The sequence below is a fragment of the Vicugna pacos genome, chromosome 5 (assembly GCF_048564905.1).
Source record: "Vicugna pacos chromosome 5, VicPac4, whole genome shotgun sequence".
NCBI classification, from domain to species: domain Eukaryota; kingdom Metazoa; phylum Chordata; class Mammalia; order Artiodactyla; family Camelidae; genus Vicugna; species Vicugna pacos.
This window is the reverse complement of record NC_132991.1, coordinates 88764608-88786513: the sequence shown is the minus strand read 5'-3', so window position 1 is coordinate 88786513 and position 21906 is coordinate 88764608. Positions and strand designations below refer to the sequence as shown.

General features: G+C 45.7%; 1 long non-coding RNA gene across 1 annotated transcript; it reads left to right on the top strand.

The window, feature by feature from the left end:
• The first annotated feature begins 5801 nt into the window (after window positions 1-5801).
• Window positions 5802-12554, top strand: LOC116280538 (uncharacterized). Its single transcript, XR_012073208.1, has 5 exons — window positions 5802-5945; window positions 6540-7685; window positions 8165-8285; window positions 10624-10816; window positions 11545-12554. It is a non-coding gene; the product is annotated as an uncharacterized lncRNA (long non-coding RNA).
• The last annotated feature ends 9352 nt before the right edge of the window (window positions 12555-21906 follow it).

Below are 21906 nucleotides of genomic sequence, written 5' to 3'. Positions count from 1 at the left end.
AAAGAGGAGAGTTCTTTTTAGTTGTAGTCCCCCAAAGGGCAGCCTTTATTGCACTGATATCCCCCCAAAACAAGTCAAGACCCCGCTTCCCACAAAATAAAAGAATGCATGGGGGTGGATAATCCTGTATGCCAGGTTTTGATTCCTTTGCTTTAAGGGTCAGAGTGGGATTCCAGATTAATCTCTTAACTGGGATAAGTCCACTGCAGCTGAGAATTGTAGCAGCAAGATGGCAGAAATTTCTGGAGGAGGGGTTTGTGACAAATTCTCATGCCAAAGCCCCCTTTGGAAGAAGCCCCCTTCATCTGACCACTTGAATTTACACTGGAAGACACCTTCCCAATCCTTCCACCAGCTCAAATCCCTTTCTCTTAATATATCATATATGTTATATAATACATTCTATAATTTATAATATATGAGGCAAAACCTCTTTCTAGCAAATTCGTCCACCTCTTCATCCGGAAACCCTCTCAAGAGAGGCCCCTCACCCTCCCGTGCCATGTCCACAGACAGCAGGGTCATCATTCTCCTGGATCCCGTGTTGGTCCCGTGTAAATCTGCTTTCATTTCCCTTCCTCTCCTCTGCTGAAGCTGGGCCATCGGATAAAGGCACCTCCCTGCCTTAATCACACCACTCGTGAAAGGACCGTGAAGCCTGACTCACAGCTTCCCTCCCCACCCCACCCCATGCCTGACTTCTCCCAGGCAACGCAGTGCCACTCATCTGATATACTGGGTCATGGTTGCCTCGTATTCTCTGACCTTCACTTCCACCCCACTCGACAGGCACTTGGTTAGCCCCACCCTGGTCCCTGCAGTCACCACGGCTCTACCTTTGAAGCTTGAACTCTGTAACTCTCCTATTTAACTGCTCCTCCCATCCATCCGCCCTTCCCACGCCCTCATACCCACAAAACCTGCTCTGAATCTCATTGAAACTTTGTTTGTTCAACAAATACATATTGAGAGCATGTAATTACTGGGCACAAGCAGTGGGAATGAGACATCGGGATAACACATGGTCCCTGCTCTCAACGAGCCTGTAATCCAGGAAAGGCACACGAGGAAACAGCAACTGCAGGAGAGTTAAATGTGAAACGTGAACAAGATTTAGCCAGTTGAAAATGGGGGTAGATGTTCAGGGAAAATCGTGAATAGTACCCAAAGCAGGAAAGCACAGAGAATTTGGGAAAGTGCATATGAGTAGTTCAGTATATAGAGCTTAGAGCTTGAGGAGGAGAATTTTATTTTTTATTGCTGTTTCTTTTTTTCTCCAGCTTTACTGGGATATTATTGACGTACGTTTATGTACGTATGTACATATGTAAGTTTATGTAAGTTTAAGGTATACAATATGATGATTAGATACGTGTATATATTGCAGATTATCACAGTCAGGTTAGTTCCAAGTCTTCATCCCCTCACATAATTATGACTGTGTGTATGTGCGTGGTGATAACATGTAAGATCTATTCTCTTAGTAACTTTCAAGTATATAATGTAGTATTGTTAATTATAGTCAGCATGCTGTACATTAGATATGTACCTCTCTATGGGCATTATATACATTATATATTATATGTACCTTGTATATTTTATGTTTACATTAAACCTATTGTATTTACATTGGATATAGTATGGACATATCTCTATTTCCCCACCTGCAGCCCCTGGCAGCCATCATTCTACTCTCTATTTCTGTGAGTTCAGCTTTTTTGGATTCTGTATATGTAAACAAAAATGTACAGTATTTGTCTTTCTCTGTCTGACTCATTTCACTTAGTAGAATACCCTCGGGGTCTATCCACGTTGTCACAAGTGGCAGGATTTGAGGAGGGGTTTTGGCACCAGATAAGGTTGGAGGATAAGAAAGGTCCAATAAGGAAGAGCTGTGTCATCCCTGTTCAACAGGAAGGCAGTGGGGGTGAGTTGGGTGGAGTGAGCATTGAAACTTTCAGCCAATGAATGTTTGAGTGACAGGCTCAGATCTGAACTTTAGATTTAGGAACACTGCTCAGATCCTGCATGCACAGTGGATGAGAAGAAGGCCAGATTACAGACTGTGAGACTAGTAGGAGGCTCTTCTCATTCTGGCAAGAGATGATGGGGCCTGAGCTAGAACTGTGACAGTGGGCATGGAGAAAAGTGAATAAGTAGGAAAAAAAGTGTCTAGAAGGCAGTCATTGGTGATTTGAAGGATATTCATGGTAGAGAAGAATAATGAATATAGGGTGAAAACCAGACTTTTGACATGGGCAACTGTTTGGATAATAGGGCTAATTTGTTGGATGGACACCATCTAGAAAAAATCAAAAGATAGGATGAAAACCAGGAGAACATTATGTCCCATGGGCACATTACAAGAGAAGGAATAGTCAGCAGTCTAGTGCTCTAGTAGAGTCAAGTAACAGGAGAATTTTAGTGACCTTGGGGAGAGCTGTACCAGTGGAGTGATGGGTGGAGAGGCACCGATACAGCAGTGGATTTAAGGTGTGAGTAGGAGATATGGAAATGGAAATAATGAGTAGAGGCCACACTTTCAAGACAGGGAAGTAGTGAGAAAGGCCTGGTCAGGAGAGGGTCTGGAATTTAGCAGAGACTTGAGCTCATGAGAGGGAATAGTTCAAGAAGCTGAAGGTACGCGAAACAGAAGGGAATCACAGATGCTTGGAGGTCCCTAAGGAGGGAGGAGGCTTCAGGGGAGCATAAGAGAAGGAGGAGGGCTCCCTCTTTGTAACAGCAAAGACCAAAGAGGGTAGAGGTCCAGGAAGATAGTGGTTGGTGAAATAAGGGGGAGGTTCCTGGGAGCTGAGGTGTGTAGGATGTGTTTTGTTAAGGAAAAGGGAGGGTAATTTTGTTCTGAAGTAGAATGGCTGGTTGTTCCAGAATAAGAAAGAGGAAAGTGTAGGACACAACCTGAGTGGATATAGAAAGTTATAGAAGGTTCTAGAAAAGGGAATTTTGTTTGTCATGATCAAAGCTGGCTAAGGTTTGATGGATTTATTTATGATTTTCAAAAAAAGCTTTAGTATCAAATATAATGATGCAAAACTAGAATTTGGTTTTCTCTCTGTTAAAATAAGAAAATTATTGATCTGCCCTTCATGAGAGGTTTGAGAGATTGACTAATGGCCCCCTAAAGATGGCCATGGCTCAATCTCTGCAATCTGTGAATATGTCACCTTATATGGTAAAAGGAACTTTGCAGATGTGGTTAAGTTAAGGATCTCGAGATGGGAAGATTATCCTGGACGTCTGGTGGGCTCAGTGAAATCACAAGTGTCCTTATAGGAAGGAAGCAGGAGGGTCAGAATAAGAAAAAGAAACTGAAAGAGTTTGGTAGATAGTTCACTGCTGGATTTGAAGATGGAGGCAGGGGCCATGAGCCAGGAATGAAAAGGGCTTGCAGACACTGGAAAAAGCAAGGAAATGGATGCTTTCCTAAAGCCTCCAGGAAGATCCAGCTCTGCTGATACCTCAGCTTTAACCCAATGAGACTGATTCTGGACTTCTGATCTCTAGAACTATGTTTTAAAGCTCCTAAATTTGTGTAAATTTGTTCAAGCAGCAAGAAGAAATGAATGTGAGGTTGTAAAAGGTTACTCTTTACCTTCTGTGTAGTTTGCAAGGTAACAAAGATTCTGTGTTTTGCCAGAATAACCTTCCATGGTTTGTGCTGACTTTATTACATCTTGGATCATTTAAGAGAACAAAGTTTTCTTACTTAGGAGAGAGTTAAGATTCTTTACAGTCATGTTACCTCCTATGTTTATTTTTAAAACCCTTCACTGTCACTATAAGTAAGTAGCCAAGTATTATTTCTCAGGAACTCATGATCTTATCTTACTCATGTGTTCAAATTTCCTGCCAGCTTTTGGTTATTTGCCATTCTCCGAATTGATCCTAAATGATACATTTTGCACCTAAAACTGTCTTTAAGATTTCCCAAAGGACAAAACACAAAGGATTTGTTCTTTCATTGTAAAAAGAGAAATGCTAGGAAGTCATTGGGTTTATTTGATGGTTACTATTGATGAGTTGCATAGGAAGAGTTGTTATATTGGAAGAGATGCTGCTTAGCATGCCCCTGGTTAAATCGGTACGATAAAATGTGATTAAATTCGGATGTCAGGAACTATAAGCTGAAGGGGAAATTCCTAGAGCATTGTCCAGGCTTTCACTGGCCCCATTGTTTCTTGGAGCTGCTATATTTGACGGTACAGTCATCCCTCAATATCCACAAGGGGTTCTAGGATCTCCCACAGATACCAACATCTGTGGATGCTCAAGTCTCTCACACAAAATGGCAAAGTATTTGCATATAAACTATGCACATCCTCCCATATTCCTTAGATTACTGGTAATGCCGCCTACAGTGTAAGTGTTATATAAGTAGTTGTGAATGCAATGTAAATAGTTGCCAATGTGCTACAAGATCAAGTTTTGCTTTTTGGGAACTTTCTGGAATTTTTTTCCAGAATATTTTCTATCCACGGTTGGTGGAATCTGCAGCTGTGGAACCCGTGCACACAGGGCCAACTGTAGACAACCACAGTAGGTGTTCTCAGTCATAATTTTAGCTGTTTCTTAAAATGGTAACTCAGTCACAATATTTTTCATTTAAATCTAGCATCCACCAGAGTGGCAGTTTTCAATTGGAAACTCATGTCGTATAACTATGGAGTTATTTTCAAATGCAAATGTTTAGGTCTGATTCCAGATCTACAGAGTCTCTTTACTTGATATTCTTTATATATTCTCAGTGTATTATATGTTCAGTAAATTCACAGAATATTATGTCAGGATTACTCTATGTTACATCTGAAGATTTTTTTCTCTGAAGATTATGTTCCTCCATTTTTATAAATTAGATATATTAACCACTCTTCTTGAAAATAGAGTTATTCATTACACTAACAGAGATTTTGTCTAAAACATTTTCTGGGTTGACTTTATTATTTTGGTTTGTATGCCATAGAAACAACCAGATTTCCTGGTCAGTTGTACTATTTTTGCTGTGAACTCCCAGCAGACCTTTCACTTTTGAAAATCATCAGTAATAGGTTAACCACAGCAATCTTATTTTGTCATCTACAGATAGCTTTTTGGTTTTCTCTGACGCTTCCCTGAAAGCACTTGTAATCAGCTATAGACAATTAGGGTGCTTGTCTTTGACAAAGAGAGGCTGTCTCAAAGCCCTGTGGAAGAGGCTAGGCACTTTGGGGTACAGGCTTCTGATGGCCTTATTTAAATATCTATGAGACCATTCCAGTGGGCTGATTCAGAATGTCTAGAATTCTAGTTGAAATTTAGATGAGTTCCTGGGAATACTAAACCAAAATCTAGTGGAACAAGAATTAGTTACCAAAGACTGAAATAATGGATGAGGGATGATGGTGGGTTTTGTATGGAATATTGCTGATGTTATTTTAATGTTCTGCTTTCTGGATAAATAAGGAACCCCATTCTCTTTTCTCTAAAGACATCTATAACTGCTAACAATTCGGTAGACTATGCTTTGCTAACCAGAAACAAACCATATATGAATATCTTAGTCTCCCTCCTTGACGGCTCCAAAATTTAGAAACTCTTATGAGTATTATTAACTTCATGGCAATATAACTATTTGCATAGGTTCATTAAGAATCTGTCTTTCTTGTTAACAGGATGTAATTGGAAACATTGTTTATTAACCCAAGGCTTTGCCTGGACTATCATACTTGAGAATGATGCTTCTTTAATCAGATGTGACCTGACACTTTGAAGGAACTGAGATTGACTTTATGCAGGCTGTGGCTACAAAGCCTTCTTAGGAAAACAGGCCTGGTACAATTCATAGAATTCCCAGCCTTACAAGTGAATAAGGAAGATCACTTCCTGGCAAGCCCGTGAACTTTAGGATATTTGGGCATCCTCAAGAAAAGAGGAATTTGTTCAAATTTGTAAGTACTGCAGGTGAATTTGATGGCGAGTTCTTGGCTTGGTTTCCTAACCTCAAGAGGCTTTCAACCGTCCAATCTGAGATAATTTACTAAAGCTTTCGGCAAACAAACTTAAGAAGGCCTATATGGAAAGTCACTATTCTTGCTACACTTTCGTAAATAGGGCAAATGGATGAGACCAGCCTTATTTTGTAATCAAGAAAAATGTTTGAGATTATTTTTCTCAAAAGAGAGGTAAATAAAATGAGAAAGTTTGTGTTTCAATATATAACATACCCTTCCAGGTTATCAGACTCTCACTCTGAGTCAAACTCTCATTGCTTTTGAGTTTTCTTGCTCCTTTTTGTATACTGCAGGTAGCCGATGATTGTGCAAACTCGGTCTTGTCTGATGAGATTTCATTTATCTCTTTCCCCTGCCCCTCATGGAAAAAACCAGCTTGGGTACCTACATTTAAACTAGACTGGATCCTGCTGCCTTTCCCAAATTGTCAATCCTTTGTCAATCCTTTTCAGTTCTTTCCATTTTCTTCCATATCTGATTACAATCCTTCAAACTAACTTTTCAAACTTTTCTTCCTCTTGCCTGACTCAGAGTCACCAAGAACTACAAACTGGCTACTTGGATCCCTATCGGTACTCCAGATTGCCTTGCAGCTGGCCCATCCCCCCAGAATCTGAAGGAGCTCTCTGAGTTGAAGCCCAGTGACTTGGCATCAACCCTGAAGGTCTGAGCTCCACAGCAGACCATGCACAAGCTAGAATTCTCCTCAGACAAGCCACTGCTGGGCCACTGAGGAAGTCCAACCAAATGTTTGGGTCACACATGGCCTTGAATGAGAGGTAGCCAAGACTCTATACAACATCATCAAGAGTGTGACCATCTTAGCTTCAAGAAACTCAAGGAGTAGTGCTATGAGATTTTCTTCTGCTAACCTCTGGAATTCCCTGGACTGCTTAATTCTCAAGGTTCAATTTATGTCTCTTTAATACAACTTTTACAGTATTATTTCTCTATTTCAGGCATCCTTCTTTTAAGATATCTGATCTCGAGGACCATAAGACATCTGACCTTTGGTCCTACCTCTCAACAGATGGGCCACCAGGTTTTAAGGAAAAACACCAGCAAGAATTTCAGAGAGACTATTTCTTAGGCCCTGCTTCATGACACTCAGGAAGTTTATTCTTGCCTCTGAGTTGTTCAGTGACAAGTAATATTCATCTTGAACAGAAGGTGGGACTGACAGTGTTGAACTTTATCTGAGCTCTGTGCAACTTCAGCAGTGATGGTTAAGAAATCCTCCCACCATTTTGTGCTTTGGAAATGACAAACCAGCTAACCTCAAAGGACCATGCTGCCCTCAGAGTTTCCGACGGAAGTCTCATCTCCATCCTTCTTGACTCCCATGAGACTCCAAGATGACTTCCTTGTTTACCCTAGAACACCCCAGGACCCCTCCCTTTTCTTTGAGATGTTCCTCATTGATGTTCCCCTTATTGCAATAGACTGAATAAATCATCTCCTTAATTATCAGTGAATTGTGTCTGTCACAGCTCCAGTGAGGACCTCCCTTTGATGGCAGCCAGCACACCACCCCTGACTATCCAGCTGGAATGGCAACCATCCATGCCCTGAGGCTCTGTTCAGCTCTCCTGTGACTTCACCCTGTGGACAACCACCCCTTCAACTGCTCAAGACATGAGTGAGCAGAGAAGGACAGCATGGCCCTGGATACCTCAGGTAGTGGTGGAGTTATGGAAGGGAACTCCCACATCCTATCTTGAGTGGGACAGGAAGGAATCAGTTTGAGATGCTTCTGAGCTGAGCTGGGGATAAACACACCCTTTTAAGGAAAGAGGCAGCTGAAGTCTCAGCCTGGACGGGTGCTGGGCAGAGCGCAGGCTGAGGCTGAGTAGGACCAGAGCAGGCGCGTCTCCCTGGGGAGCTGTCACGGTGACCAATGCGAAGGCCAGTCAGAAATGCCAAGGGCAGTCCTAAAATCTGGGGAGAGGGGAAGCCCCAAAGAGGGAAACTCCAGAGGAAAAGACTGGCTAGAAAATAAAAGGTGTACAGGCTTTAACCAACCCTGACCCCGTCTCATTCCTCTTCTTGGCGAGGAGCAGGGGCAGGCAGGGCAGGCTCCACTGGGTAGAATGTGCCCTGGTAGGGGTCTTTGCTGGGAGCACATGACAGGATTCGCCACCTCTTTTACTTCACAGGAATCAGAAAGAAGCCTTCCCAACTTCAGCAAGGGCACGTTGCTGAGAAGGGGAGGAACCTAGATGCTGTCTCCATTCTGGAATTGTCTCTCTTGTAGCCTGAGGGCTCTAGATATGCATGGTAGGTTTTTATTATTATTATTATTATTTTTAGTGTATCAGATATCTGATTCTCCTTGGTGAAGCAAGCATGTCTGGGGCGAGGTCCCAGGGGCCAATGATAGCCAGGGGGAAGCCCCTGAGGATCCCCAGAGCTTCTGGATGTTCTCTGCATTGTCCCCAGGCCCCGCCCAGTGCCTGGGACTGAGGAGACATTTTATGAAGCTTGAGATACTTACTATGCAAAGTGTGTTCTGGGTCGTAAAAAATTGACAAAGCCAGAAGACTCATTAGAGGCAGAGTGAGGGACTGGGTCAGGCTGACTGTATGATACGCAGTCAGGGGTCACATTAAAACTATTTAATAACTAGAACTGCCTAAGCACAGACTAAGCAGAACGGATTCTGGCTGAAAGTCATCCCTGTGTATCGCAATGGCAGGACTTCTCTGGGGTCTGGCTCACTTATTATTTTAGCAAAAACAGGAGAGAAAGAGAGAATAATGGCACGCTTCAGGCTTTGACCTGTGCTTCCAGAATTGGGTTGCAAACTGAGGCCACTACATAGTCACTGGGTTAGAATGCAACATTGACCAATGGGGCTATAATGGCTGGATGTAGGGCTGTGGTCCAGGAGATCGTGTGCGTTACCTTGGGGACACGATGCATAACGCCTGCAGTTCAAGAGGCCAAAACCGTCACAGAGCCCAGTTTTTCACAGGCCTCTGGCATCAGAGATGGATAACGGAGCCTGTAGGGTCTTCTTGGGACTTGCCTTGACTTGAGCATGTTCTACCAGAAGGCCTGACATTTGGATGGTTCTGAGTTGACATCCTGGCAGCAGTATATGCTTGTGTTCTGGCTCTTCCCCAAGGAACTTGCATGAGGGGTCACGAGGAAGCAAGCCTCCCCTGTCCTCTGCACTCCGGGAGTCCCTACAGATGGTGCAGGTCCCTGACCAGGGGCTGCCGACTGCAATGCTGGCCTGTTGCCAGTGTCCCGTCATGCTGCTGGTTCTGAGAGGGCTGAGCTACAATTTGTTTAGAATGGAGGATCCTCCTTGAGTCAGAGTGGCTTCTCCTGGTTCCTGTTCCTTGGGCTCATATGACAAGAGTTTGGCAGCGTGATTGCCTTGGCTAACTGTTTGAAAACTCCAATCGTTGAAAGTCAAGTGCCCGCGCTAAGTCCAGGGCTGAGTTTTCCTGGCTCTTAGAGCTGTTTCAAGCTGCTGTGGTTAGCCTTTGAGGCCCACTGATGTCAGTTTCTGTTGAGCTTCCCTCTCCAAGCCTTGAAGCCTCTTTTAATGTTATTTGTGTCCTGGGAGTTGGCTTCTCACAGAACTAGATTCTTTGAAAAACAGGCACAAGAGTCCAAGTTTTCTAGCAACATGGTGGCCTCATGTATGTGGTTGGGAGGCTTCCAAGCCAGGTGCACATGGGTGGGCTGAGGTGGGATAGGCTTGGATGAAGGCAGAAGAGAGTAGGTACATGATTTTGGGGGGAGCTTTTGCTCCCTTTGGGGTCCAAAGAATATATCTTTTCTTTTGAAGAGGTCCATAGACAAGATGGTAATGGAAAAGGGAAGTTTTTTTTCTTTTTCTTTTTTCTAGTCGGGGAAGGGGGTGGGAAGGGATAAATTGGGAGTTTGAGATTTGCAGATACTAATATATATAAAATAGATAAGCAACAAGTTCATACTGGAAAAGTGAGTTTTTGCGTACCTACAGTAACCAGAGAATGATTCTTCCTGGTGGTGTTGTATGCATTTGATGCTTGACTGCAGAAATGTGGTCAAGTCAACCTCATATTGGGGGGAGGAGACCCTGGCCCACCCATGTCGTAAAGGTAGGGTGCAGAAAATAACAAGGGGTCAGAGCTTCCTCCCTGATCAGGAGGCCTTGGAGGACCACACCTGTGAGTCTTCAGAATCCACCTGGAGCGGCTCAGGCCTCATAGTTTCACCAAATACCTGGACTGGTCCAAACATGTCCAGAGGCCTTCTCCTTTGGCCCACAGGCACACCTCTAAACTATTTGTCCTCAGAATTTCCAGCTTTATGAATGGACTGGCTCCTCCAAATTGACTTCATGAATTGAAAATGATTGGAAGTGAGTCTCTTAATTTGACTGCCCTAAGTAGGGCTGCCATATAGGGTCTAGGCCCTGGCGAGAAAAAGTAGAGGCAGGGGTTTGTTAGCTAAAAGTACTTATATGAGATCTGTATGAATATGCAGCCTAGTTACATCCTAGTTTCCCTTCCAGGCTGACATCTTCTGTCTTGGTGGCCCCAGCCCTGGTTCTGGGCCATCCTATTTTAGCTGGAATTCCCAAGTTTTTTTTTTTTTCATCTTCTTCTTTAAAAAGACGTCAGTCCTTACTGGATATGGTCAAGGATTTGCTAACTCTCCATAGTAAGTTTCTTCTCGATTGTCCTGGATGGAAGACCTGAGCTTCAAAAGATGAATATATCCCATAACTATGCTTCTGGTTGGAGAACACCTAGCTAGGAGAGTGCTGGTTCCAGGAAGTGGATGAGGCTCCATGTCCAAGTATCCAAGTGAGTTTGTGACCAATGGTTTCCAGTTGGGTGGGGCCGGGAGCAGTGGGGCTTCCCACACGGGTTACAGATAGTAGATGAGGAGCTTGTGGGTTTGCCCTTGGTGGCAGTAGGACACTCCAGTACAGGGACTTATTTGTGCTATCTGTCCATATATGTGTGGACCAGAGTGGTGGACTCTATGGCCCCCTGTAATTTGTCCTGACAAAAGTACCTATGAGAGGTAGCCAGATCCTTCCCGTGCTAGGTTTAGGGCAGAGAGTTGGGTCTTGATTCCTGGTGAATAATATCATTCTTGGGGGCTGAGAGGCGAGAGCTGGAAAAGAGCATCTATTAAGTTGAGGGATGTGCCATGGTTGCCTTGGCTGGTTTGTCCATTTGGCTGGGGGGGTGTGCGTGTGTGTGCGCACGCGCATGCATGTGCATGCGTGGGTGGGTGGGGCATACAGGTGAATGAGTGTATGTGGGAGTGAACATGGATGTGTACACATGTGAGGGAGGTACAGCTGGAGGTGGCCTATAACACTTACATAGGAAGCCCACCGATCCACCCCAGGCGGTGCATGCTGGGCTGGCCAAGAAGACAAGAAGATACAGAATTCTATTAACCTGATGTCTTCCACCCAGTTCACTCCCTACCAGAAAAAAAAGGAGAAGAAGAAGAAAATGAGTTGAGTTTGCCAGGTAAGACAAGCTGCAATAAAGGCATACCTGACCTCCCATTACAGGGCAACGAATGACCTCTGCCAGAGCGAGCACTGGCTTACCTCCTGGAAGAAGAAGGGTCCAGGGGTCAGACCCTTCCAGGGAATGGAATAGAAGTACCAAGCCATCACTCAAACAGCAACCTCGGCTGGAATCCAGCCTCCCCAAGATTCTGCTACAGTGGAAGAGAGCCAGGGAAGCTGTCAGCTACTGTGGCTTAGTCCCACTGCTTCCAGAAAGGATTGTTCAGGCCTAGAATGGTGAAGAAGACTCCAGCCCAGGCATGGTCTGAGTGACAGCACGCCATGACACATGCCCACATTGGCGCAACTACAATACAGCTGATGGACGTGGCACCTGGCCTCCACTTGCCAGCAGGGCCCCCAAGAAGAAGCTGAACTATCTCTAGCTATCTCAGGATCGATGCAGAAGATGTTACTTTTATTGCCACAGTGTCTGAGGAACAGTACAGAAGGTACATAAAGTGTACTGGAGAGGACCCAGATCAAATTCATCAATCTGAAAGTTGATTTCTTCCAGGCTGAAGATCTATGTGTATAGTTTCAGTGCAGCTTCTGCAACCCCAGTGCATCCAGCCATACCAATTTCATGTTCACAGCACACTCTACTAGCCACCCCCAGGATCATGCAAATACATTTCCAGTCATTTCTGGAACCAGCTGAAAGATGGGGATTGTCTATGCAGTAAACAAGTTTCAAATGAAAAGAGATAAAAATTACTTTCAAAATGTATCAAGTGTCAACAGTGTAACATCTTCATTGAAAGTGTCTGTAGTCGCTTTGTAGCTCTACATTGATCCCAGCTGTTCGGTGGCCCAGGCCTCTTTTACATTCACTACACCACAAAGCACCTCAAAGCACAGGCAAGATTATAGGTAGATGAGATACTGCTAAAAACATAAAATCCCATCAAGTTCGCCAGTAACCATCGCATGCCCCTATTAAAATCACCAGGCAAAGTAACCCTAACACTATGGAATGTTTTTAATTTAAAGTACGTTAAAACATTTAATTTAATTACATTAAAATTACGTTAAAGCCCAATTCCTACCTCACCATTTCAAATGGAAATTCCTTCACTGACTGTTTTAACAAAAATTATCTCTAAAGAAAAGTTATCTTGATTAAAGGACAAATTGCATCATAGAAACTATTTATAAGCACGTTGCTACTTGCCAAGCTATCTTATGATTAAAAACTCAGTTCTGCATTTTTGTATTATCTGTATTTTCTGAATATGAATCTTTTATACAACTTTATACTTTCATTGAGCTGAATTGGGCACGATTGCACAATTGTATGCTGAGTTGTAAACAAAACAGCATTTTCATATTTGCTCTATTCAGCCATAAAGCTAACATAACGTTTGACAATTCTACCCCGAAAGTGATTTATTGATAATTCACTTCCCCTAAAATAATAAATGTCCTGAATCACTACTTACACAAATTTCTTTGTAAGCGTATTTATCTTAGTGTTTTAATGTCTTTTCCTGATTGTTATAATTGGGACCTACAAAACCATAAACATTTGACATCCTGCAGAATTTCTCGAGATCAATAGAGATGAAACCCTGATTTTACTTTAAATATTACCCAACTCCATTAAGTAATAAAATCCTTTTACAAAAAGCATTTCAAATAATAAACTAAACATTCAAACATTAAACTCAAGTACAAATACCCAGATATTCACACACTAACAAAATTTTAACAAAATTGATACCATTCAAACTGAACAAATCCCCTGGGGGTGGGGTATAAGAGGGGGAAGGAGCTGGGTTCCAAACCACAGGTAAATTTAGATGTTCTTTCCAGATCTACTCCCATGTACCTAACAGCGTTCCTTCATTTCTTGTACAATTAATAGGGAGCTTTGCACCGAACAATGATCTCTGTCATCCAATTAAAAAAAGAATAAAGGAAAAGTTTTCTATTTTCAACTTCCAACTTTACAATAATGAAAGTTCATGGCTTCTCAGCTCTTGCAGGTCTGGGAGAGTTTAGCCTCCCATTCTCTGAGGCTAAGGATGATTTATTCTGGATGTTCTTTGCTCCTTGCTGAGTCACTCTTGAAGTTGATCACTTCATTTGAGCTCATTTGTTTTTCCCAGGCTGGGAACCAGCATCTCTCACATTTCAGCTGTCATTGTAAAGTTCCAGTGAGATGACCGATTATTTCTTCACCTTTAATTTTTCCTCCTGCTAATCTTGCTCTGTTTTCTAACACCCCCTACCCCCCACCATCTTCTAGTCTGTATTTCAGTCCTTCCTACAAAGTCAGAACACTTTCCCCAACATGTCTTGCAAGGCCCCCTCCTAAGGCCCGTAATGACAGTCATACAGAGTCTGAGGGTACAAAGACTTTAAGACTGTTCTTTAATATCCTGAAGCAATAGTATTAAAATGCAACTTTTTTAGAAACTACTTTGTGCAGGTCCTGTGCTTTGCTTATGTGATTGTTGATCCTAAAACCAAAGGGAAATGCTGTATTTCATCAAATCTAAGACATTTAGGTTGTAAGACTCATTGTTACTTTATGTAACATTAAGGGGGGGAAAAAAACCCATCAACTTTATTGTCATTGATTGCAAATTGCATCCTAATTTCAGAGATGTTATAATGTGAATCTTAGACCTGATGATGAGGCATTCTGCAGAAAGCTGAAGCTCAGAGAGGCTGGGTAGTGTGGCCAGAACCACAGAGCTAATCAGAGGCAGAGCTGGGTTTAGGTCGTGCCAGAATCCACTGCCTCTCCCGAGATTTGAAGGCTTTTTTTCCTGAGTGGTGGTTTTTTTTTTTTTTTTTTTTTTTCTTGCCTGCCTGTTCTCAGAAACCGGTCCCTAACCTGTCTGTCTTGGAAAAAAAGGCCTCCTCTTTCAGTTGCTCAGACTACTAACAGAGCTCAAGCAACAGCCATTTAGAGACTGTGTCGCCTTTTCCCAGTGCCTAATTATAGAGACTGCCCATTCTGCTGTTGCTACATTATTTTTGGCGGTGGGAGGGTGGGAGAGGAAGAAGTGGGTGTTGGTGATGGCTATGCAAGCTTCCCCTTCTCCTGCAGCTCCTGGCTTCTCAACTTCTTACCCCAAGGCAGCAGAGGCCAGGGTAGGGGGGTGAGGGGTGGGGACGAGGCATAGCACTTGCAAGTGGATTAATAAAGGCTGATTTAGGGAGATAGAAGCTGTTGGGGAAGTCTACCCACGCCTCTCCTTATCAGATCTTCTCGCCTTTCTCTGTCAAAATGAGCTGCCCCTCTGATCCCAAACTCAACATCACCCTTAGACTTCAAAGTTTTGTTTCTCTCTGAGTTGATGTCTCCCGAGGTGAACTGTCGACTTCTGAGCCCCCTGCCCATTTACTTGTTCATGTATTCAGTGATTTAATGTTTAGTGAGCTCTGACAATGCAGTACTCTGAAGATGGGTGATAAGCCAGCACACACAGTTCCTGCCCTCACGGGGTTCACAGCCTAATGAGAGAGACCCTTGTCATCAAAGAAGCTTGTAAATTACTATAAAATGACAACTGTGATAAAAGGTTCACAGGATGAGCTGCAGCTGAGATGAAGCTCCCCAATTTGGTCTGCTCCCCTGTATTTCCCACCCCTTCCCCTTGCAGTTTAGGTTGGAGTCAAGTGATTAATTATGGCCCTGGACCACAAGGGACATGATGTGCATTACCTCCAGGGAAAGACTTTAAGAGCTGGTCTTCTTTCAACTCTTTTTGTTCTATTTTGATAACTTGGACACCATGTAGATGGTGTAGCTACAAGTTGAAGGAGGGCTACCCAGCCCAGATTGAGCTCTACATTTGGGGAAAATAAACCTCTATTGTGCTTGCTCATTGAAATCTCCATTTGACTCAGTAGCTTGCCTTATCCAAATATAGAATCACAGTTTCTATGAGGGAAAACATGGAGAGAACTGACCAGGCAAAGGGCCAGGAAAGGCATCCTTAGGAAAGTGATATTTAGGTAAGGGTCCAAAGGAAGAATGGGAGTTAACTTGAAAAACAGTATGGGGAGGAGCATTCTAGGCAGACTGACAGCCTGTGCAAAGGCCCTGTGGTTAGAGGGTATAGGACACATTTGCTGAAATGGGCAAAGGGCAGAGGGACAGGAAGAGTGCTGTATGAGGGGCTCATCTACCCACTGTCTGGCTGATCTGAGACAAAGTCTGACATCCGCAGTGGGACACCACTGCTTTCCAAGTCCCCTGGACTGCCATGGCCTGCAGGATGGGTCACTCAGGCTTGAAATGGGGAGACAGCTTTACTCTGTTCTTCTCCAAGCCCCTCACAGCCAGTTAGTAGCCATTTGAGAAGTGTCTAGCCGGAGGTCTTCCCCTCTGAGTTTCCCTGTCTATTCTGCTATGGGAGCAGGGTCCTGGGGAGGGGATGGGAGCAGGGTCCTGGGGAGCTCCTACCCAACATCTTTGAGGGATGAAACCAGAACACTGTGAGAGGTGCCTGAGGGTTGCTGGGCAAGAGGACCAGCAACAAATGAGAGGCCATGGTGAGGACCACAGGGCATGGGGAAGAGGCTTAGGGGTGGGTGGCCCCATGGCCCATCCACCGTGAGCCACCCTCTTATGGCCTGCCACAGGGCCATTCCTCCCTCTCGTGAACCAAGCAATGGATCAAAGCAGCCTGGGTTGCTCACTTCATGTTTCTGGGGGTGTGCAGAGGCCTAAAGAGGGTGTGGGAGTCTGGGCAGCCCCTGCTCCCTCCCAAACTGGTGCCGTGGTCCTCCCCTGTCCACCCTTCGGCTGACCAAGGCTGTGTCTCCATCTCCTTGTGTGCATCTCTACCTGTCACACACCTGCTGGAAACTCTGCTAAGAGCTCCCCTTTGAGTACAGAGTAAACTCAGGCCTGGAGTCCAAGGACCCAAAGCTCTGGCCTCGACCACCTTCCCGTTACTCCCCTCCCAATCCTGCCTTCAGCTGGACCTAACAACTGTCCCATCCCTCACTGGCCAGAGTGCCAACCCTCTGGGGCAGGACGAGTTGCATTCACTGCACAGGGGAAGCACTGAGGTAGATCTCATCTTTGTCTAACCAATATCCAATTCCCATTTCTTCCTTGAACTTAATCCCATGCAGTAATGTGCCCAGACTCAGGACTCAAGTTTGTCATGGCAGATCTCTCAATTTTCTTGTAGATAGGGAAAGCTGTGTGCGTCAGCTATCTTAAGAAATGAGGAATCTACTGTGGGAATCTGTGTAGGGATCTATGCGGGAATCTGCTGGAGGTGAGGGAGTATTTTCTGGAAAAGCTTTTGCTTTCCTGTTAACAGGAGACATGCACAGCTGGTACCACCTTTCCTCCTTCTTTCTTCTTTGATTGCAGATGTGATGGTTGGAGCAGGGGCAACCATTTTTGAACCATGAAGAAATGAATGCTAGCAGCCACTGGGTCATCTAAAGGCTATTGAATCATCACCAACAGCCTTCTACTTCTGGGCTTCTTATTATGCATACTCCTTACTTATTTAAGCCACTGGACTCATGTTTCTGTTGCTTGCGGCTGAATGTTATTTCTACCTGCTATACCTATGCAGAGCCTAGCCTCAGATTTCTTTATCTCCTCGATTCCAGTGACTCTTACCTCTGCTCCATTTCAGCACCATACCCCATTCGAATCCTGGACCTTGTTATCACCTAGAACTATTCCATGCCTGAAATACCTGACACAAACTGCCCATTTTCTGAACCATATTTTGATCCTTATTTGCGGGATGACTGTAAAAGAGTACTAGTTTTTGGAATTGGAGAGTTATTCTGGACTGTGTTTGGAAAGTGTCAGGATCTGCATGTAAGCTCTAACTCATATTTCTTTCCAGTATTCACCTGGGTTGAGCACTGCTACAGCTCCCATCATCCTGCTTTTCCTTGTGTTTCATGGAGACTGTCCCCTTACTGTCCTTGAGGACAAGGTGGCTCTCTTCATGATCAAATCCAGTCCCCCTACAAGTGCACTCGATTCTGTTCCTGCCGGCACCTCCAGGACTTGCTCCATCTACTTCTTCCTCGCTCTGATGTCTTCAACCTCTCCCTCCTCACCCACCACCTGGAAACATGCTCAAACTTCCCCCGGATACCTTCCTTTGACCCAGCACTTTCCCTTTGCACTCCCTCCTTCCTTTCCTTTTGCCCTGAGCTTAGCAAAAGAGCCGTGATCACTGGGTAACTCTGTCCTTCACCAATCACTCCACACCCCTCAGCACTCAAGTCCTGTCCCTACCGCCCCACTGTAACCACCTGCAGAAGTCTCCGGTGACTTCCAGATTATCCAGCCCACTGGGTACTTTTCAGTCCTTATCTTCCTGGGCCACTTTGTTGATGTGACATGGTGACACACCTTCATTTTTCAGATTTCTTACTTCCTTGACTTCCAGGATAGCCTCTTGCCTGGCATTCCTTGTACTCATCAACCAATTCTTCCAAGACTCTTTGATGGAGGCTGGGGTACTTAAGACCCATGTCTTGCTCCTTGGAGTTCTGTGTTCAGTGTAGCAGTCTTTTCTCTCATACTCTGCATCATTTCTCATCCATGTTAGAATTTCTATCACTTCTATGCTGCTAATGCTCTGATATGTATCTCCAGCCATGATACTGCCTCTAAGGTTTACAAAATTATTCTATTACCTATGGATTGCATCCCTTGCTCCTCCATGAACATGGCTGACCACCAAGTCTGAGTTCCTCAGGTTATGTACCCTCAGGTCTCAGCTCCTGCTCCTTCTTTAGTCTGACTCCCTGTCTAGTCATTCCAGACTCACTGGACTTCTCAGGACAAGCCATGATGGCTCATGTCTCTAAGTTTTGATATGTGTGGCCTGAAACTCCCTTCCGCTTCTTCCTTCTCTGCCTCATAACTTACTCATCATTGGTGCTCACCTTAGGTATCACCTCTCTGCCAGGAAGCGTCACCTTTCTGGCATCCTCTGGCAGAGCCATGTGCCCAGACTCAGGCATGCCTTTACCACCACACGTATCACAGCCTGTCTTTCTCCCTCCCTCCCTCTGTCTCTCTCCACCTCTCCATCACTCTGTCTCTGTCTCTCTCTCTTGTAGCCCCTACCACTCTGCACACTTGCTCCACTCTTTCCAAGACAGCTGGGGAAGATTTGCCTTTATCTGTGGCACTGACTCCAGCTTCCAAGCAGTAGCAGCAGCACCTCTGGGACTCAAGACTCACTTCTGCATCCCCTGGCATCCTCAGGAGAAAGAGATTGGGCCATGTCCGGCCAGGGATGATGCACGGGCAAGTTAGGGGTGGAGATAGAAAAGGGATCTCTTGGAACACAGGGCTGCCTATTTGAGCTGTGGCCAGCCAAAATGTGATATCCACCTCGGGTATAACTGACTTAAAATAAACCATGAGCAGAAACTTCTAGAAAGAAGCATTGAAGCTGGGTCCTCTTTCCCATGCCCGGAGCCAGCCCCTCTGATGGATTGTGGTTCCTAGGAAGCTGCTATCTGGGCAGGGTTGTCTTCTGGTGCACCTGACTGTTCACGCTGCGTTGTGATTCATATGTTTGTTGAAAATCAGAATTTTGTGTCCAGAATTTTGATTCTTTGTCTGAAAGGCTCACAGAAACGATATAGGCTGGATCCTCAGAATTGGTCTCAAGAAAGCCCGAGCTGGTGTTCCTTGAGTGGTCCCAGGATCCTGTGGAAGCTGTGTCTTGACTTTCCTGGGCCCTCACTCCTTGGAGACTGGTTGGTGATCATGGATTCAGATACCCAAGGGATCTTGGGGCCCTCAAGGGGCAAGTGGCTATGCATGTGGCAGCTCTGGTGGCGAGGACCACTCAGCAGGATGCCTTGGCTAGGCCTGGAGGCCCAAAGAGGAACGCAGCTGAATGCCTGTCCCCCAGGAGCATGCGGTGAGAGACACGCATAAGTGACCCCCCTCAGGTCTCATCCCCTTTGCAGCTTTATCTTCCATTGAACCTCGAATCTGCCATGTAGTTTACTTACTCGTTTAAGGGCAGGAGTTGTTTGTTTGCTTGTTTCTTTTGCTCACTGAGGCATCCTTCGGGCCTAGGACAGGTGCATAGTAGGTACTTAAGTATTTGTTGGTGGAATGAATGAAATACTTGGAGGAAGGTCTGCGCAGGGTGCTGAAGATGTTTAGTCCATACTAAGGAGATGGCTCTGCAGCCAGTGTGCCTAAGCTGCATCTCTCAGCATTAGCCGGGGGATTCCAGGTAGGAAGAAGAAGGCGGGTGTCACAAGCAAAGGCTCAGAAGGAAGGAATAGACTGGTGTATGCTTGGACTTGTTGCCCTTTGTGCAGAAAGGCTTCTGGCTGTGGGTGCAGCTGCAGGGGCCCAGGCATACAAATATTGATGAGGTAAAAGTAGAGCTTTGAGGTGGGTAAGGCCAGGGGACACATTCACTCTTGTGTTGGAATTCAGTACAGGACCAGGAGGGGGCTGGGGTATGTGGCAGCCTCTCCCAGTAACTGGACAGCCAAGCCTCCCTGCCTCCACCCCCACTGGACACAGAGCAGGGGCACTTTGGGAGAGAGGCTTAGGAGCTTGGTCAGCCGAGGGACAGAAGAGGCCTGGCAACAAGCACCCCAGAGGGCACAGGACCCCAAATGTCAGGGGGACAGTGAATGATGGTGACTTCAATCCAACTCATTTCGGCTGCCCTTGCTCTGCTCCAGCCACATGGAGATGCTGCTGGGAAAGGGTTGCCTGCAGAAGAAGGCTTCCTTGTTCTCACTTGGGATGGTGCCCTGGCTCCGCTTTTAGTCCAGACGGCAAAGGAGCCCCACCCTCGGCTTCCCGAGGTATGAATGGTCAATTTACAGGCTCGTGCTCAGCCGCAGTCTCTGAAGGCTACTCCCAGGGGCAGCCGGGTCAGGCCACAGGCTGAGCCCCACATTCTGAGCCTTCCTATTGAACCTGGGTCCCAAGTCCTGTCGCCACCTGTCCTCGTAGTGCGCTCCCCTCTCAGGCCCTTCCTGCAAGCAGTCTTCATCTGGGACAGTCTCAGTTCATCAGAGATGCTCTTGCGATGCTGAAGGTCAACAGGCCCTGGGGCCAGGGTCAGGCTTGCTTTGGTTCTGGGAGGCTCCTTGGCCCTATGCAAATGTGCCCACTGTCCCAGGCCAGCCCAGCAGAGCAAGGGCACAGGGCAGTGATGTTGAACTCTGTGGCTGTGCCTCCTTGGAGACCATACTGTGGCCTGCATCGCTCCCAGTGGCGTCACAACACAGACTCACCCTACCCAGCTCGCGCAGGGGCAGAGGGCCCCTCTGAGGCCGGTCGGGAGCTGGCACTTGGTTCCGAGTTAGCAGTTCGCTTACACCCTGACTCTGCTACTATGGCCCCTCTGGGAAGTGCCCCATCTAGACTCGCAGCTCCTTCAAAGTCCAGCCCATGCCCCCAGGTGCCAAGGGTGGCTCTGGTGAAATTCAAATGTGGGGTGGATCTTGGCTAACTGAGATGTACTCCCAGGTTGGCACGGATGCTGGTGCCTCCCAGGCAGGTCCAGGCTGCCTGTCCCCAGAGGCCTGAACGGGGAGTAGGAGTTAGGGGGTGGGGAGAGGAGAAGGAGGCCTCCCTCTACCCTCCACCTTTGCTCTGCTTTACATCCTCTCCGCCTCCCACTGGATGGCTTTGCGTCCCACACCCAGGCCCGCCTTCAGCTGAGCTGCTTGATACTTCCTGGGCTGGAGGGGCCAGCTCTTCCCTCGTTTCCACACAGGATGGGGAGAACACATTTTGATAAAAGCTAACTTGGAGGTCGGGGTCAGAGTAGGGTGGGAGATAGATTAAATAATTTAGAATTCTTTTTCAAGGTAATAGTCTGACTTGCAAGGCTTTTTTTTTTTTTAATTCCTATGTCGAAGTTGAACAGCAGCTAGATTTTTTTTTCCCTTAACTTTTGTAACAAATCCTAAAATTTCCCCAGGCAGATGAATGAAGCACAGATGAAGGTGGACGTTCCAATCTCATTAAAAATTTTCAAACCCATTGCACACTTTTCTACTCATCCAGTCATCATATACAAAGACAAAGGCCTTGTTCCAAAAAATAAGTTAATTAAAAGGTTTTGTTTGGCTGTTTGAGGAAAAGAACCGAGATCTCCTCTTTGTTTGCTGCTTCATATTTTCTGGATATGAACGAGTCAAACAATGAAGGAAACTGCTGGGGGCCATTTATTCCTGTGTCTCAAGTTCCACTCTCCCTGCTCCCTTTCTGGCCTCCCTTGTCACCCCCACAGCTGCCCTACATACTTCAGAGGAATGTGGGGTCTCTCTCCCCTGGCCGTCTGCTCTGGAGAAACCGTTCCCCGGGAGACGATGGCAGGATGTCAGGACACCCCCAGACCAGTGAAGAGGGGC